Below are 19,650 nucleotides of genomic sequence, written 5' to 3'. Positions count from 1 at the left end.
TAAAAGATTTGAAAAAAGATTCCACGTTTCAATAAAAATAGCACTTGGAATAGCTACATTTACATAACTGAATCCACATAAAAATTATTTTGGAAGGTGTTAACATTTCCCCTTTAGAGATGAGGAAACTGATTTTCAAAGAGGTTAAATAATGTCTGAGTTCATACAGCTGGTAAGCCTTAGACTCTGAATTCACAAATGGGTAAGGTGATTTTAAAGTATGGGTTCTTTCCATTGTTTCCCAAACTCACCTGATATCAAAAAGTTCATGGAAAATGCATATAATGAAAAAACTATGCATGACTTCAAAATGTTTTTGCACCAAAATAAACTCATACTAATTTATAACAGGCCTAAATAAGATCAAGTTTGAGGCACTTAGAAGAAAAAGACATTCGTTTGAAAAAAAAAAAAAAAAAGCCATGTCAGAGTAAAATGAATTCTGCTAAAATTGAAGCAAGAACAAATTTAGGGTAGATCTGGGGTGAAAGAAGGGTAAAATGCTTTATGAGAAGTTTACGGGAACACTGTCCCAAAGAAGTCAGCAGTTCACAAATGGTTAACTTATTTTAATAAGGGACAAGATGTTGTTGAAGATGAAGCCTGCAGCAGCAGACCTTCCATATCAATTCATAAGGAAAAAATTTCTCTCATTCAAGCCCTAATTGAAAAGGACTGACAATGGACAGTACAAACAACGGCCAACACCATAGACATCTCCACTGGTTTAGCTTACACAATTCTGACTGAAAAATTGAAGTTCAGCCAAATTTCCACTTGATTACAGATGCCCAGGACCCCTCTTTGGAAATTCTGGTTCTTTGTATTTAAGATGTGCTTAGGATTTTTACACAAAATGATAGCACCCACATCAGCTACTGACAAGAACCAAGCTGTCAATGAAAATTTTAAACAAGTGGGATCAAAATCCTGAAGCTTTTCTTCAAAGAATTGTAAGAAGAGATGAAATATGGCTTTACCAGTACAATCCTGAAGACAAAGTACAGTCAAAGCAATGGCTACCAAGAGATGGAAGTGGTCCAGTCAAAGCAAAAGCAGACCAATCAAGAGCAAACGTGATGGCAACCAGTTTTCTGGGATATTCAGGGCATTTTGCTCGTTGACTTTCTGGAGGACCAAATAATGATAACATCTACTTACTATAAAAGCATTTTGAGAGTTAGCCAAAGCTTTAGCAAAAAAAAAAAAAAAAAAAAAAAAAAAATCTGGAAAAGCTTCACCAGAAAGTCCTTATCCACCACAACAACATTTCTACTCATTCCTTTCATCAAAAAAGGGCAATTTTGCAAGAGTTTCGATGGAGAGCCATTAGGCATCCACCTTACAGTCTTGATTGGGCTTTTTCTGACTTCTTTTTGTTCTCTAATCTTAAAAAGTCTGTAAAGTGCACCCATTTTTCTTTAGTTGATCATATACAAATGACTGCATTGACACAGTTAAATTCCAAGCACCCTCAGTTCTTTAGGGATGGACTAAATGGCAGATCTCATTGCTTACAAAAGTGTCTTGACCTTGATGGAGTTTATGTTGAGAAATAAGGTTTATGTTTTTCATTTTTATCTTTTAATTCTCCATGAATTTTTGAAGTCCCCTAATGTAATCTTCTGGAGTACTTATTAAACATTCAGCATTATAAACACATCCTAAACCTAAAGAACCAGAATTTCTAAAGAAAGTTCCTGAGGATCTGTAATGTTTAGCCTTGGCACAGGCAAGTTTGAGAAACACTACAGCACACCCTGCCCAGAATGCCTAGTATAGATGAGTTTAGACATGCAGGAGGGAAAATATAGACACTTTCAAGTGTTATCTCATTCACAGGATATTAATTTTTAAAGATAATTAATAAGATGTATTTATATTTATTTATAGTTCTATAATAGTTATTTTCTCTAAAAGTTTTGAGGTAATGCTAGGCATTTCTGTATTCAAAATATCTTCCCATTTCCTTTAAAATATTTTTATTACACTGCTCAGGAGACATAAATGTTATGATACCAGAATAGGATCAATCATAAATCCTACAGATGTATTTGATTTAAAAGAAGAATATATTTGCTGTGAAGAAAAGAAAAAAAATCAGTGGAAGTATTCATATCTTTCATACAGCTCATGGAATTTCTGGATAAACATTGAGCAAATATTGTACCAAATTATAACATAATAGGACAAAGTTATTCAAAGAAATTCTTGGTCTACAAAGAAAAGTAAATTCCCCAATTCTAAATGTACTCACTTCTGCTCTGTTAAAGAGAATCATGTTCAGACTGAAAGGAATACAATTAATACCAGTAAGCCAAAGAGGGGTGAAAAAAATCATAAAAGGTTGTCTTCATATTCTAAATAAATTAGAGTCACTTGTTTCAACCAAAATACATTCCAGAGAGGGGAAGGGAAACATGTACTGGTGGTGATGGATTGGATTTTGTTGAGCTTCCTCAAAACAGCTATTTTGAATTATCTTTCAGAAAGGTTACATATCTCTGTCTCTCTGGGATTGGTCATTGGTGCCTTATTTAGTTCGCCTGGTGGGGTTATGTTTTCCTTGATGGTCATGTTTTCCTTAATGGTCTTGATGCCTGTGGATCTTTGTCTGTGTCTGGGCATGGAAGAGTTAAGTATTTATTGTCTTCACAGTCTGGGCTTGTTTATACCCATCCTTCTTGGGAAGGTTTTCCAGATATTTGAGGAAACCCATCCTTCTTGGGAATGTTTTCCAGGTATTCCAGGACTTGAGTGTTATGATCTATGACTTTAGTAACTGCAACAATATCTGCTTTAGGGGGCACCCCAATCCCAGTAACACTTTGGCTCCTGCAGATTCACAGAGACACTATGTTAGTAGTCTTGGGTAAGATCCAGAAGAATTTCCTGGATTACCAGGCAGAAACTATTGTTTCCTTAATATGATGTTAAAATCAGGTACTGTGATTGCATTCATCTGATTTTTCATTCCTATGAAGGTGCTTTTTTGTGCAGATAGTTGTTCAATTTGGTGTTCTTGTTGGGGGAACAATCACTGGAGACTTCTATTCAGCCATCTTGTTTCACCTCCCTCTATTGATCTCATCTTTATGTCCATGTATACTGAATGTTTAGCTCCCACTTTTAAATGAGAACATGCAGTATTTGGTTTTCTATTCCTGCATCAATTCACTTAGCTTAATGGCCTCCAGCTGTATCCATATGGCTGCAAAGGACATGATTTTGTTCTTTTATGGCTGCATAATATTCCGTGGTGTATATGTACCACATTTTCTTTATCCAATCTACCATTGATGAGCATCCAGGTTGATTTCATGTCTTTGCTATTGTAAATAGGCCCATGTAATATGAGTGCCTATGTCTTTTTGGTAGAACAATTTATTTTCCTTTAGATATAGTCTTAGTAATGGGATTGCTAGATTAAATGGCAGTTTTGTTTTAAGTTCTTTGAGAATCTCCAAATTCCTTTCCACAGTGGCCTAATTCATGTTCCCACAAAGAGTATATAAGCATTTCATTTTATCCTCAACCTCACTAACATCTGTTACTTTTTGACTTTTTTTTGAGACAGAGTCTTGCTCTGTCACCCAGGATGGATTACAATGGTATGATCTCAACTCACTGAAACCTCCATCTCCCAGATTCAAGCGATTCGCCTGCTCCAGCCTCCTGAGTAGCTGAGATTACAGGTGTGCACCACCACGCCTGGCTAATTTTTGTATTTTTAGTCAAGACAGGGTTTCACCATGTTGGCCAGGCTGGTCTTGAACTCCTGACCTCAGGTGATCTGCCCATCTCATCCTCCCAAAGTGCTGGGATTACAGGCATGAGCCACTGAGCCTGGCCTACTTTTTGACTTTTTAGTAATAGCCATTCCGACTGGTGTGAGATGGTATTTCATTGTGGTTTTTACCTGCATTTCTCTAATGATTAGTGATGTTGAGCATTTTTTCATATGCTTGTTGACCACAGATATGTCTTCTTTTGAAAAGTGTCTGTTCACATCATTTGCCCACTTTTTAATAGGGTTGTTTCTTACTTGTTGAATTGTTTAACTTCTCTATAGATTCTGAATATTAGGCCTCTCTCAGATGCATAGTTTATGAAGGTCTTCTTTTGGATCTGAAAGTGTTTCTTCAAGAAAACAGAATCAAGTGTGAGTGATAAGAAATAATGGATTCATAATAAAGACTAGACCTTATGTAGTTGTGGGAACTAGTGAAGAAGTCTGGTCCTGAACTCACTGTAGGTCAGTGAAGCAGAAAAATCAAAAGATAAGCTCTAAGTGAAGAATGGTATAGTTAGGAAAAACCAAAACCTGCATCTGTGGGTTGCACCCTGAAACCTCAGTGACATAGGTGATCTGCAAAACAAGTTGGTACCCTACACCTTGGAGGTGCCCCTAAGCCTGGCCCAAAGCTAGGTGACATCAAAAGGGAATATTCATCAGTGGGTACTAGAGGATTGTGGGCTGAGTAACTATGTCATGTTCATTCACAGTGAGTCTGCAGATCAGGGGCAATGTGCATGAGCTGAGGTGGTACCTAACACCCTCTCTGATCTTCAGAGCATATAGGCTACTGCTTCAGTCTGCCTTCCATATCTCACACAATTTCTCCAAACAGCAACCATACAGTTAATCAAATTCTGGGAAATGCAGCTCCAGCTTAGCTCATTTGCCACGGCACAAAGTCATTAAAGCCCAACCCTTGTTAACTTGGCACTCGCACATACTTCTTTTAACCTTATTTAACTTCTAAATTAATAGCAAATGTATGCTTCCACCTAACATGATACAGCGATCCTTCATATGACTGAAATGTACAAAATCTCTCACCAAAAAAATGATACAAAAATGTATTTTTTTGTGGGTAACACTCTTTCTTCTTTTTGCTGAATGTCCCACTTAAATATCCTGTAGATTAAATGTTGAGATACAAGTTTAACTATTTCTTTTAACACAATTTATGGTAAATGGTAAGGGGATGGGAGAGGGGGAAAAGAATAAGTACCCTAATATAGTCATCTCAATGTAAGAAAGTACTACTCAAAAACTATATGCATACATGCTTTCCGATCACACTCAAAAACTATTATAAACGGACCCTGTTTACATTGTAAGTTGTAATATCTATTTGAATTATGATTATTTGTTTATGAATCTATTTCCTCCACTAGATTATGAGCTTATTCATGGCAGAAAATATATATTGTCCATTGCTGTATCCATAGCAACAAGCACAGTGTTTGACATGTACTCAATATATATCTGATGAACCCTGAATGTCTGTAATTTTATCATTATTTATCAATGAATAGAACACTGCTGGCATAGAGCTTTTAGGTATTTGACTATTTGAATAAGAAAGGCCAAGGTCAGAGAAATTTGAGGACAGAAGCATTTAGTTGTTCACGTTCTATGAGTTGAGGAGCCTTACGTATCCAACCAGCAAGAAAGTATGTATTTCCATATATAATGGAGTGCAGAGGGGTAGGGAAACATTAGAAATCAGAATACTCCAGTTCCAGTCTCAGATCTCAATTTAATTCATTAAGTAACCTTGGAAAACTTATCTAACCTCTCTGGGCTTCAGTTTCATCTATATAAATGAGGAAATGAGCCCAAGCATTTCGTAGATCTTTCCCAACTATAATTCCATTGTATCTATTACAATTAGAGCCCTCCTTCAAATTAGGCCAAAATACTAGAGCCCTGATCACCAGAAGTCACTGACCCTTACTTGGGTTAGAGTGAATGCTTTGGTTAGATTATCAGATTCTCTGTCAGTTTAGAAGAAGATATAGATGACTTCAAATACTAGCGTAAAATAGAATGACTGAATTATGTCTACATAAATCCCCATGTATCCTATCCCTAGACAGGATAAACAAAGTTTCACATATAACAACTGTGGAAGCTGTAGGAGCCATGCTTGTGACAAGCAGACCCTAGATGGCCAGGGAGTATCTCAAAGCTCTAGAGAGGAACGTAGATGGCCAGGGAGTATCTCAAAGCTCTAAAGAGGAACATAGATCCTTGTGAGTTCAGCATGACCTCTAGATTTCCTGGAAATATATGCAAGTAGGCAACAAAAAGGACAGGAGTGGAGACGACACAATACCAGCCACGAAGTGGATGCCAAAAGATAGAGCCAGGAAGAGCCACCAACATGAAGTCCCTATTATGTATCAGATTGTGTTCTGACCTTTACAAGGATCATATCCCTTAATCCTCCCAGCAACCCAACTAAACCAGAATTGCGATCCCTTTAATGAAGAAATAAAAGTGAAACAACTTGTTCAGTATTGTGACAATCATTTTTATCAATCACTAATAAAGACGCAAATAATTTTTCAGTCAATTTAAGATACATCAGAATGAAAATAAAAATAGCAAGTATTGATAGAGAATCCCTGGGACATTTCTCTCTTCCAAGGACCTACCTTCTTCCTCGGGAGGACTCTAGGGATGAGATTTTCTTCGGTTGGTTACCAGATTGTTTTCTAAAATAATGATGAACACAAACATGGCTGATACAATTTGACAATACAGGGTTTCATTTTAGTGTTCAAAACTGCCATTAAAATGAAAGATATGATTGTCACAGCATAATTTTTAAGGATATATATTTTGCTGGGGTGTGGGGTGATGGTTAACCATTGTCTGCCTGGACTCAAATTTTTAAGGTCTCTGGTGGTCCAATGTACCCCTAAACACCAGTCACTTTTGATATAATTACACTTTTAGTCCTTTTCTTCCCTGGCCATTACTATGAAGTACAAGTATTTGCATGTGTGTGTGTGTGTGTGTGCATGTGTATTTGTGTGTGTATGTGTCTGTGTGTGTGTAAAATGTGCATGCAATGCATGCATGGCTGTGGGGATTACATTCATTTTAAAAATTAAAGTTTACTTAAATTTTTATGTGTACTCTATAGAGCCCTGCCTCTGTATAAGTGCTCATTCATCTAGAAAGGAAAGACTCCACTCTAGCTGCACCTCTGGAACTAGATAGTATTTCATCAGACTACTAAACATCTTTGAAAACTTAATGTAAGTCTATATAAAAATTATGTTCAATTTATGAACACTTTTTACTTTCAAGATCTTAGTATCATATCCATAGTATAACAGAATAATACCTAGACAGGCAATAAAAATATACAATGGAGGAAGAGGACAAAGCCTGTTCTCAACAGACAAAATAGGATATGAAGCTGTTGAGACAAGAAGAAAACCCAAACAGACCACAGAAAGTGGCATAAGGGCAACAATAAAGAACTAAAAAGGAGGCCTTCAAAAGTATTACAACAGATAGGGACACCATGCATGGAATGAAAGAAACAATACAAAACCAATATGGAATGAAGTCCTACATAGGAAAACAGGGTCTTGAGGTCCTTCCAATTCTCAAATTCTGTAGTTTATAACTGTAGTTTTAAAACAGTTGCTTAATGAAGTACCTTCAAACTGCAACACATTTTCCATGAAGAAGACACACAAGGACTGCTTATTCTCAGGCTCTAGCTGAGAAAAACAAAAACTCCTTTCTGGGTTCCACCTGAGCTGGAACGCATGTTTAAATCTCCTTCCTCTGTGACAAGTTGTCAGGTCTGGCACATACAGAAACCTATCAAAATATAAACTGACAAACTTCAAAGCCCATGGAAGGCCTGGCCCTGTCAGATGGCTGGAGGGAAGAAAAGTACCCCAGATGCCTGCACTCCGAAACTTTCTAATAAGAGTAGCAACGTAAAATATTACACACTTCAAAGCACCAATGTTATAAACTTCTGCCTCACAAAAGCTGTTCCCAAATATGTCCTCTAACAGGAAAGCTCGCCATGAATCTTTCTTGAAGGCAATGCACATTTTAATGAATGCTAACATGTTTGCAAACATAATGAAAATAGTATTTCCCACAGAGCAGAGTGAGATTATTTGAATAAAATATCTGCCTTTGGACATGAGACTCTGCTGATGATCACGGTAGGATCTGTGCTTTATTTGTGGATTAGAAGCCACAGTGCAGTATGGATATGTGCTTTATGAGAACTGGCTGAGGAAACCTCTCGCCCGCTGACATCTGCCCAGATTGCCACTGTTTTAAATCTCCGCATCTGAATTTTAGAAGCTAAAATTTTGGCACTGCTAAAAGAGCCATGTCTCTAAATGGGAAAGTCTCATGAGGGGATAAAATTCAATACCAGAATTTCAAATATTTTATCATTGTAGAACAGAAACTGACACAGAAAGGAAATACAATGAAAATGGCTGAATCACAGGACCCCAACAAACTGAAAAAATGGTGGCATTTCAATTATAATGGAGCTACTACACCCTTGGGAAGGATGAACACATGTCTCATAGGTATTTGTTTTGATTGGCAGATACCTTTTTCATTATCAGGGAGCAGGTTCTAGATTCCACGTCTCTCTGATACCATATAAGACTCTGTCTTTGTTAAATAAATACAGAAATCTGGAGGTATTTGTTCCTGCTAAAAAACAAAACAAAACAAACAAACAAACAAAACAACAACTGCCTCAGACAGCAGTCCACATTTCTCTCCAAATCTCTCCCACTTTAAATATTCTTTAGTTACTTCTGTATGCATTTGGTGTCATAGCCCTTTCTTCAATAACGGCTCATCTTCTCTGTAACAAGGCCTTGACTTAGACATGCCTATAGGTAGAAGCCACAACAGAAAAAGATCAATAGAAAGTAGGGTGCTGATTCAGCATCAGGAAACAAAAGATAACCAAACTTTTAAAAGGTTATTAGAATGCACAAGAAAAAATACTCAAACCTGGCCCGTATGAGAAAGCAACTACCACAAATCAATTTCAAAACCTCAGTGGTTTAACAGAATCTGACCTGTCATTTATAGGAAGCCCAATTGGCTGGAGTAGTAGTGCAGGTGGGTGTTGGGCTCTCTGCAGTTTTTCAGGTCCCACACTAACAGAATTTTCCAAAGTCACTCTGGGTGTCAGCATCTAGCCAGCAGACAAGGGAAGAGAGATGGTGGAGGATCGTATGAGAGGTGCTTTGAAACAGGATTCTAAATGGTGTGCCTTTCTTTTGGCTGCATCCCATTGTCCAGTACTCAGTCACACAGCCACACCTAAAGTGCAAAAGAGGCTGAAAAATGTAGTTCAGGGATGTGCTTGGAAGGTTTGGTGAACCACTATCCAGTCTCTGCTATACCTCATTAGTTTGGATCAAATTGTTTCAGGGGAACTTGAGTTGACCTATAGTACATGCAAATGACTGACAAATAACAATAAACCTGATGATAGATACTAGATATTGAATACTTTCAAGTAATCCTTTGATTCCCCAAAGGAGAATAAAGTGGAATACAGTGATAATGTACAACTCAATATACTCATTCAGGGCTGGGACCATGTTCATCTTGCTATCCACTATGTCCTAACAACACCTCATCTGGCAAATGTATGTGCGTGATAAATATTTGTTGAATATATTAAAGAAATGTCTACTTTGAACTCAAATTCAGAGGGCTATACTCTCATCACCTAGAGGTCAAGGAAACTTTTTCTTGTAGAACAAGACATAGTTCTTTCACTTGAGGGAAACCTAAAGCTGGCTTCCATGTTCTACATGTCATAGGCCCCCGTGCTTCCTAGAAACAAACTTGGAACCAAGAGACAAACTCCAGGCCCATGGGCTGCCCAGTGGGTCCAACCTACTCCTCAACCCATCATCTTAAACAAGGACAGGCAGCTGGAGCCAGGGCTCTGCAGCCAGACTTCAGAGTGTGACTCTGACTTTGCCAATTGCTATTAGGTGACCAGAGGCAACATAGTTAACTACTCCCTGGCTCAGTTTCCCCATCTGTAAATTTGAGGTAATAATACCCACCTAACTTCATTGTTGGAAATATTAAAATAATTAACACATGTAAAAGCACTTAGATGAGAGCCTGCCCAATAGTAACTACTCAATAAATATTAGCTGTAATGAATGGCATGCCCACGCCTTTGCAGAAGCAGACACTAAATCATGGTTGGGTTGCCCCAATTGTAGTTTCTAATACTCACAAATATCTTTGTCATATTTCCCATGTTATTGATATTATGACTTGCATTTAAGGTATCCACTGAGAGCCAAGATTGTAGGAATGAAAACTAATGTTTAGAAAGTATTTACTCTTCTCCACATAATTTATAGGCATTTCCTCATGGGTACTCGGGAAGTTTAAATAGTTGCCTCAAGTATCTCAGTAGATATTAGAGCTTTAATTCAAAGATAGTGAATCTTACACTAGAATCTGTGCATTTTTTCAAGGAATGGGCATCAAAATTTCCTACAGGCTCTTGGAACAAACACACTCTTTTGCATATTCCACAGTACTACCCAATGCACACAGCAGTATCACCCTAAATATCTGTAGAGTAGATGGATAGATGGGTAGATGGATGATTGAACAGTAATTTGATATATGAACCATGACACAACATTTGCCCTCCCAAATAAAGATATCAGTAAATTTCATAGCAATAAATTCCATTTTAAAAGCCCTTACACTGTAATCAACTCAAGAGCACAAACAGAATGAGTAGCATTAACAAAGAGGAGGCCATTCTAAAATAATTTGGGATGGTTTTACTTCCTTGGACTCCCTGATGGTGAAACAGGCACTGGACTGCTTAGCACACCTATCTGAATATTCACACTGATGGAGCGGGTAGTGATGCAGAAAATACATAACATCAGATAATCCAAAAGTCATTTATATTTGGCTCAGGAACACTTTGCATAATAATTTTGCAGCTGATTGATCCTCCTGGGTTTGTTTGTGCTGATATTAAGGCAATTTTCATTCTGAGAAAATACTGACAGGAAATGGTAGAGTGTATGGCTAAACATATATGTAAGAAAATTATTCGTTCACTCATTCATTCATTCATTTATCAGATCCTTGGTGACAGTTTACTTGTGCCAAGCAATGGATAGGTACTAAGGATAAAAAGAAAAATGAGCTATTTGTAGTCCTTATCCTGGAGGGGCTCATAAATATAATACATAGAATTAAGAGTTAGTTGTATGTCTCCACACAGGTATACCTATGTAACAAACCTGCACATTGTGCACATGTACCTTAGAAGTTAAAGTATAATTTAAAAAAAGAGTTAGTTGTATGTCATTTCAGTCTTCTGAATATGTACGCCATCATGCCCCAGATTCTCCTTGCCACATACAAATAGATTTATCATGCCTAAAATAAAAGATAGCATTTTAAAACTCAGGTTATTGTATTTATTCTTATGAAGAATTTATTATAATAGCAAGCACATATAGTACTACATTTTAGAACTCTTTTAAATGCTTACTTACATGAACTAATTTGGATGTGACAAACAACCTGTAAAGAATAATATCATTATCATCCCCATTTTGCAGATGAGAAAACTGAGGCAGAAAATTACCCACCTAAGATAACAAAATTTGTGAGTGATAGATCTGGGATTTGAACGGCATTCTAGCTTCAGAACTTGTGTTCTTAACCCATGCTCCATTACCCTATTTGATCAAAATAGTAAATGGAATGGGATCTAAAGAAGGATCAAAAGTGATTTTCATAGGAAAAAAATTTAATTAAACAGGATATAGTGACACATGCCTATAGTCCCAGCTACTCTGGAGGAGGAGATGGGAGGATTGCTTGAGTCCAGGAGTTCAAGGCCAGCCTGGGCAATGCAGCAAGACTCTGCCTCTTAAAAAAAATTAAATTACCTCTCTATTTCACACCTACAAAAATTAAATCTCATTCACTAGAAAAGTTAAAACTTTATGTATATCAAAAATTCTATAAACAAGTTTTAAGGAAAAGTAACAACCTACTGAAAGAAGACATTTACAAAATATATTATGGAGAAGTAATCAGTCTAACCTAAAAAGAAAGTGACTTAAAAAAAAGAAAATGATTTTAAAAAATTCACAGAAAAATATCAAATGGTCACTAAATCTTTGAAGCAATATTCAATTTCACTAATTATTAAGGAATGACAAATAAAAATACCCATCAGATTGGCAAAATTTTTAAAGTTCAAACATGCTACACACTGGCCTGAATGTGGATAAAAGGAACTCTCATACATTGATGTTGGAAGTAAAAATTGACAGAGCTGCTTTGGAGAGCAATTTGGCAGGGTCTGGTGAAAGTGTATCCCCTGTGACCCCTTCATTTCTATTATTCTTGAAGGAACTCTTATTGAAACTCTCTTACACACTTACCCAAGGACATATATACAAAGATGTTTATTGCAGCATTGTTTGCAATTATGAAAAATTGGAAAAAACTTAAATACCTATCACTGGGGAAAGGAATAGAGATGTCATCCCAACATGGAGTACTAAAACAGCAATAAAATAAATGAGTGCTCTGTTTATTAAAACATGTATTTATCTTAAAACTACAATGCTGAATGGGAAAAAATACAAAAAGCTTAAAAGTTTGGGCCAGGCGCGGTGGCTCACACCTGTAATCCCAGCACTTTGGGAGGCAGAGACGGGCGGATCACGAGGTCAGGAGATCGAGACCATCCTGGCTAACATGATGAAACCCCGTCTCTACTAAAAATACAAAAAATTAGCTGGGCATGGTTGGCAGCGCCTGTAGTCCCAGCTACTCGGGAGGCTGAGGCAGGAGAATGGCGTGAACCTGGGAGGCAGAGCTTGCAGTGAGCTGAGATCCCACCACTGCACTCCAGCCTGGGCAACAGAGCAAGACTCTGTCTCAAAAAAAAAAAAAAGTTTGATACTGCATATGTAAATTTAGAACAACAGAGAAAGCATTATATGTAGATACACATATATAAGTGGAGAAACATTAAGCAAGGGCGGGAAGGACACATGCCAAATTCACGGATACTGGCTGGGGGAAAGGGAATCGAACCATCAAAGAAAACAGAATTTGTTGTCGTTTTTTCATTTAATAAAAGACCTATACAAATCATACAAATATGACCCAAAAAATTTGAAATAATTAGTTTGGGGTGGCAGAAATCTGGTGTTTGTAATGTTAACCTGTGTACTTTGTAATTTTTTGTATTTTCCTAAGACAAAGAACTAAGCAAGTATATTCTCTGGGGTAGAAATACTTTTATTTAGACTTGAATGTATTCTAACTTTGGTTATAATTGTCTGTATTTATGCCTTTTCTCTTGTACTACAGAAAGCTCTTCGAAGGTACGGTTCAGATCACTGTCAGCTTTGAAGTTCCTTTAATTTGTACAAGCGCACACACACCACCCACACACACTGCATTCCACATACCCATATACACACATGTGCGATGAGGGAAGTGTGTGTGTTTGGAGATGCTACAGAACCTCATCTGGTTCAACTAGAGAAGCTCTATTATGCTTATTTGTTTATGATTCAAAGCAATATGTCATTTGAAAAAATCATAACTGCTAAAACATTTTAAAACCTCTGAAATAGACAGTTTGACTAAGTGACACAGGACTGGTTAACCACCTGTTGCCTCATTCCTATCAAACCTGGCCTTACTATATCCAAACAAATTACCCAGTCAAGATATTCAAAGAAAGAATCATTTATCCAAACTGTGTATTCATTCCATAAATGTTTATTGAAAGCATACTATATGCAAGGTACTCTTTGGTACCAGAAGCTCCAGAAAATGCTTACAATGCAGCAAAGCAGTAACACCCCACTGTATTTAAAGTGAAAATAGCATCATGTTCTAAGGCACCATTAACAAACAGCTTGTGCAAAAAGTGTTGATGTTTTTCTGTCTCTTGCTGCTTTGTGCATTAACTTGGCCTTTCCTTCAGCCCCACCCTATCTCTCCTTTGAAACCATTGTCTCCTTGACATGAAAAATGTACTTCAGAAAGCCTAATGGCTAATTACATCAAAGGGAAGAAAGTCCAAACCTCAAACAAGGAATGATTAACTGCATAAGCTTTAACGGAAGCTATCACACCCTCAAAACTACTCCTCTTCTTTAATAAAAATGTTTCCAGTAATTTATTTTCTGACAAAGTTTGTGTTCTCTGCCCAGGACTGACTCCTGTTATGTTCACTTCAGGGTTGTACCCTATCTAGAACCAGCCCTGACCACAGACAAAGCAGGCAGCCACCTACATATGATTTATGGAAATACAGCACATTGAAGGAATAGGTACCAGGCCTCATGGGAAAAGAAATCCTGCTTGCTTCAATGGTGCCTCCCAAATGGTGCTCCATGGCACCCCAGTGGGTTTTCCAACACAAAACAATGACAAGGGAGGCTGTTCTATGATCAAATAATTATGAGAAATGCTGGGTTAAACAAAAGTAACAGGTTTAATTATCAATAAAGTTCTAATTCTGTATTTAATTAAAACCAGGTATCAGGGAAGATTATTTATGCATGTATTTTCTTTTTAAAAGTTTATTGAAAATAGAGACTATGTCTGTATGTCAATGGTGTATCCTCAACACTGAACACAGTGCCTGTAATATAACAGATACCCAGTCAATTAATAAATCACTAGCCATTGTTGTTGGGAATAATATTTTACAGCTATGCAATGACTTGGGTGCCTTCATGAGCGTTATCTCAACTGTGCCTCATAACAATCCCACAGAGATGCAGAAAAAAAATTAAAATCTATATCCCATAGATTGGGAACCTGGGGGTCAGAGAAGTATGAAAGAAAGTAATAAGAAAAGAAATCAAAATTTTTGAGGATCTACTATGCTGCTGTACTACACCCAGGATCTACTATGTGGCAGCCACATGCCAAGTGTTTTTTTACATATAGGATTTCATTTCAACCTCCCAACAGCTCTGTAAGGTACTGATTAGAGACAAGGAAACTCAGGCTTTCAAAGTTAAGGAACCCACCCAAAGACACACAAGGAAGCAATGGAAGAGCTGGGAATAATACTCACATCTTCTGATTCTTGGCCTGAGTTTAATCTAACTATTCCTTGATAAATGGACATCATAAAATTAGTACTGAGAACGAAGCATTGTTCCCAAGTGTTGCGAAAAACAGTACTGGTAATAAAACTACCCTTGAACAAGCATGAGATAGCCCTGTCTAAACATCATGCATATTGCTGGGCATTTTATAGTTATCGTTTTATTTTATTTATTTTTCATATTCAAGTACAGATTATTCAAATATTATAGGACCCATGGTATAGGAACAACCTAGTAGAATTAGGATGTGTGAACTTGAAAAGATGGAGGCTGAGAAGAGGCAGGACTGAGAAGTCAACAATATAAACGTATTTACTATGTCCTGAAGTACTATAAAGGAAGATCATGTAAATTCAAGTAGAATAGAATGATGTTACAATGTAAAGTGATTGTGCTTGTAATTAAATGCTTTAAGGTTGTCACGTCACCATTTGTTTTAATTGCAGGTATCTACAGGCTGCTTCACATTTGCTAGACTGTCCTAACCATTTTACATGGGTCATCTAAATTTAACCTTAAAATGACCTTGTGAGGTGCGTACTTTTAATATGCTCTTTGTACGGTTGAGGAAAGCAAAGCAGAGGAGATTGAGTAACTTGGCCTTGATGGCACAGGGAAATAATCTAAATGGCACTTAACTTCAAAGAGCAGTAATATATATAATCTTTGTTCCTCACATCAGCCCTGTGAGGTAGGCAGGTAGGCATTATTATCCCCATTTTATAGAAAAGGAACATGAGGCTGCACCCAAGCCAAGATTACACAGCTAGTGGTGAGAGGATCCAGAACAGGTCCAAGACTCCAGGCTCTTAGCCCATTGCTTTCCTATTTCATATTCATCATTGCTTCCTTCAGAGCAGAATATTAGGAAACACTTTTATGGCTGAGGCCACAGGTACCATCCCAAGTCTCTCTACTCAGAGCAAAAGCCGTAAGAACCTCCCTGTGTCACCTTGGGCATATTACTTAGTGCCCTAGCACAATCTCCCCTCTTCTCTTGCCCAAAAGAGCACTCCTTTGGGGTTTAAGCAATGCAAGTGGGACATTATCTGCAAATTCTCCTTGAAACACCCATATTTTACCTCAAAAATAAACAAGGCTTCAGCTGTCTCCTCTGTTCTTCTAATGGCACAGATCACTTATGCTGAAGATAGAATAGCCATTCCAATGAGAAGAAGGAACCAGCCCTAACCATCCATCATCACAGAACAGGATGAAGCATGGACTCTCAAAACAGAATTTGCCAGCTATCACAATCACATTTTCCTCACTCAGTATGGGTGATAATTCCAATTTAAATCAAAATAACCAATCCTGAAAAGGCCAAGAATATCTAAAGATGGCCAAAGAGAGCAAACCCTGTCAGTACCCCCACCCAGGATTCCATCTCATCTTTTTCCCATTCCCATGGGCTCTATCATGGCTTCGGTGACTTTTGCTTACAGTGCCCACCCCTGCCGTTCCTCTTCATAGGACCATTCTGGGGCTACTGGAGCTGTTTTGTCCATGAGCACAGAAGAATACAGGGCTTACATACGCTGGGATGAACTTTAGGCAGCAACTGACTAGTGCAAAAGGAGGAAATCCCAGCTATCTTCCAAGAGATTGCAACCACTTAGAAGCAAAACCTACACTCCAGACCCCCTGTGGCATCAGGGCGATGCTACCCTTCACTGGACTTTGCCAAATTTACTTGACTTCTTCCCCACCCTGTCCTGCTTCTTCCATTCCCTACCAATTTTTCCTGGAAGCACTTCCTTAACAAATCACTTGTACTTGAGTCCCCATCTCAGGTTCTGCCTGTGGGATACCTGACCAAAGACACTAACCCACCACCAACAAAATAAGATAATATAAAAGCACACACACTCTGCCCCCTTCACTTTGAATTGCAGCATAATCATAGTTAGTGCTGCACACAGTCTATATAGCTGGGAAAGAACAGAACTTGGATTTAGCCTCTGGCTTTGCCTTTATTATGTTATAGTTTTCCCCTTACAGGATCTTAAGAGACATTTACTCTAATACACCACTTAGTTTACTTTAATACTCCACTTTATCCACTTTTTTATTTTGCCCCACCATTACCTAAAGTGTTTTTATTTCCAGAAACAGGAATATGTCTAGACTTCATTAAAATTTCACATGAAGGAAATATCTCCAATCCTGGTCCTTAATTCAAGGAACACCGATGAAATATCTACAAGTGCTAGGCTCTACAGAAAAAGAGATAAGACAGCTCCTGTCCTCAAAAAAACTAACATCATTGCTCTATAAAAAACAAGTCTGGTCCATCTGGCCAGGTGTTAACATCATGAAGGCAAGAATCTAGGTCTCTGCCAGGGGACCATAAGGCAGTCCTGTAGTCCCAGCTCCTCAAAAGGCTGAGGCAGTAAGATTCCTTGAACTCAGGATTTCCAATCCAGCCTGAGCAACATAGTGAGACCCCATCTCTAAACAAATAAATAATAAGAATCTAGGTCTCATAATCCTGAGTCTGGTGCTTTCTTAAGTTCACCAATTTCTCAATATCTAGCCTATTTGCTTTATGGAGTTTTTCTATAAAATACACCAAAGGTACAGGTAACAGTAGTGGGGATGGTGAGAAGATGGATGTAAAATGTATTATACATTAACCTATCCCTGGATTCGGTGGCTGACATTGGTTTAGAGAGTGGACACATTGAGGAAGAAGAATAAGTTCAAAATGATGCCAAAGCGCCTAGGGTATATGAACAGATGGTGGTGCTTTTTCCTGACACAGTGAATACCCAAAGCAGCTTGTCTAGGAGGAGTCAGGGAGCTCGGTTCTGAATGCATTGAGTCTGAAGTGTTTATGGAGCTTCCAAGCAAAGAAGATATACAAATGTCAGCTGTACGGGTCTGAAGCTCAGGAAGACTTTCAGCATCCTAGAGGCCAAGGGATAAAGAACATCTCCCAGAGAGTGTGAGGAAGGACAGGGGCTCTATGGACATAACCCCCTAGGAAAAATGGCATTCAAGGAAAGGGATGAGGAAGAGGAGACTGTAAGTGACCTTGAACAGGACTGGGGAGTGAGAGGGTTGTAGGGCATGATACAGGGAGCCAAGGAGATGTGGCATTTAGAGGAGAGTGTAGTTGACCATGCCAACTTCTACTGAGGAGTCAAATTGAAAAGTGTTTATTTCAATGCAGAAAGAACATCTACCAATTTCGATCACTCCTCCTCCCATATATGTTAAGAAAGCAAGTGTCTGGCATTGTTTTCCTGATCCCTGGCAGGGGTCTTAGAAAAGAAGCAAGACCATTTAAAACCACTGCCTGCCATCTTTGACTTCCTAATCATGTTCCTTTCCTTTGGGGCTGGCCTCCTTGCCAGAAATTTTCTAATAACGTTGGTTTATCAGGTATGATTTTCCTTTTTTATAAAAGACTATAATTATCCAACAGTTTGGATCTTGATCCTGGAGCTTTGCATACTGATCTCCTGAGATCACAGGTGGGACCGCATGAAAAGGGTGCCCAGCACACAGACAATGCTTCATAAATGTTAGCAGGATGTAAAGCTTTTAATAGCTGGAAGAGCCAAGATTCTAACCTTTTATTGTTTTAAAATATTTCATTGTGTCCAGAAAAGACTGTTAATAACCTCAAAAGCTGTGTGAGTGTACGTGTGTGTCATCTGTGACCACTGGCAATACGGAATAGTTACTGACTTGGAGGATTGAGTTATGAATGATACAGTACAGAGGAAACCTGAAAGAACACATTTTTTAAATGCAAGGTCTGAGTGCTGATTGACATACTTTGTACGATAGTAAAATCTGGCAGGTGCATTAACTTGCATCCCTCTGATCTGTACACGTCCACACTTGTCTTCTTAGGGTACTTGGTAATAAGCTTCTTTAAAGATCCCTGAGTAAGCACTGAAGATAATATCTGGAGTATGTAGCACTCAGTCCTTTTAGAATGGCTTTTTCCTGCTCCTTTCGTTTTCTTAAGAAAATGTCAGTTTAATCATTTCCTAATGCTTTGATAATGTGTTTCTTTACATAGCTGTAGAACACTCACTTCAGTGTTTTAAAAGCATGAATGTAGATGTAAAAGTGCCAGTTAAATGAGATTACATTTTCCTAATGAAATAACCAAAGAGGAGTTTGAAGTTTCCTAAACTTGCATGACATTTTTCAGAGCAAATAATAAAGTCCAAGCCCTCCAAAGTGTCTCTTACTTGAAAAAATAAAATTTCATATCTTGCTGAATATATAAAAAATACTAGAAAATGAGGAATTCATTCATCGGAGGCAATCTGTCACACATTAGATGGGTTCATATCCAGGTAACTGGGGACTTGAGCAACATGGGATGATAAAAAAGAGAAAGACCGTGGGACCAGGTGGGATGGGAAGCTACCATCACCAATCCTGATAGGGGCCTGACTTCAGCAGGTTCAGCAGGGGTTAGCAAACTCACACTAGGCTTTGTGGAGGCAGATGATGGTATAAAACATCCCACCCAGCACGTGAAGAGCAAATGTAAGAGGCCAGATGTCAGAAATCCTCATGATTAGAGAAGCAACTTTATGTTTTTGTTCAATCTCTTCTTTCACATCAAACCTCTTTTGAGAGCTCACTTCTCAGCTTGAAGAGAAGCCCAGTCTCATAATCTGGAAAATATGGCAGAATTTAAAGCAGAGGCAG

The sequence above is a fragment of the Pan troglodytes genome, chromosome 7 (assembly GCF_028858775.2).
Source record: "Pan troglodytes isolate AG18354 chromosome 7, NHGRI_mPanTro3-v2.0_pri, whole genome shotgun sequence".
Taxonomy (NCBI): Eukaryota; Metazoa; Chordata; class Mammalia; order Primates; family Hominidae; genus Pan; species Pan troglodytes.
This window is presented reverse-complemented; position numbering follows the sequence as displayed.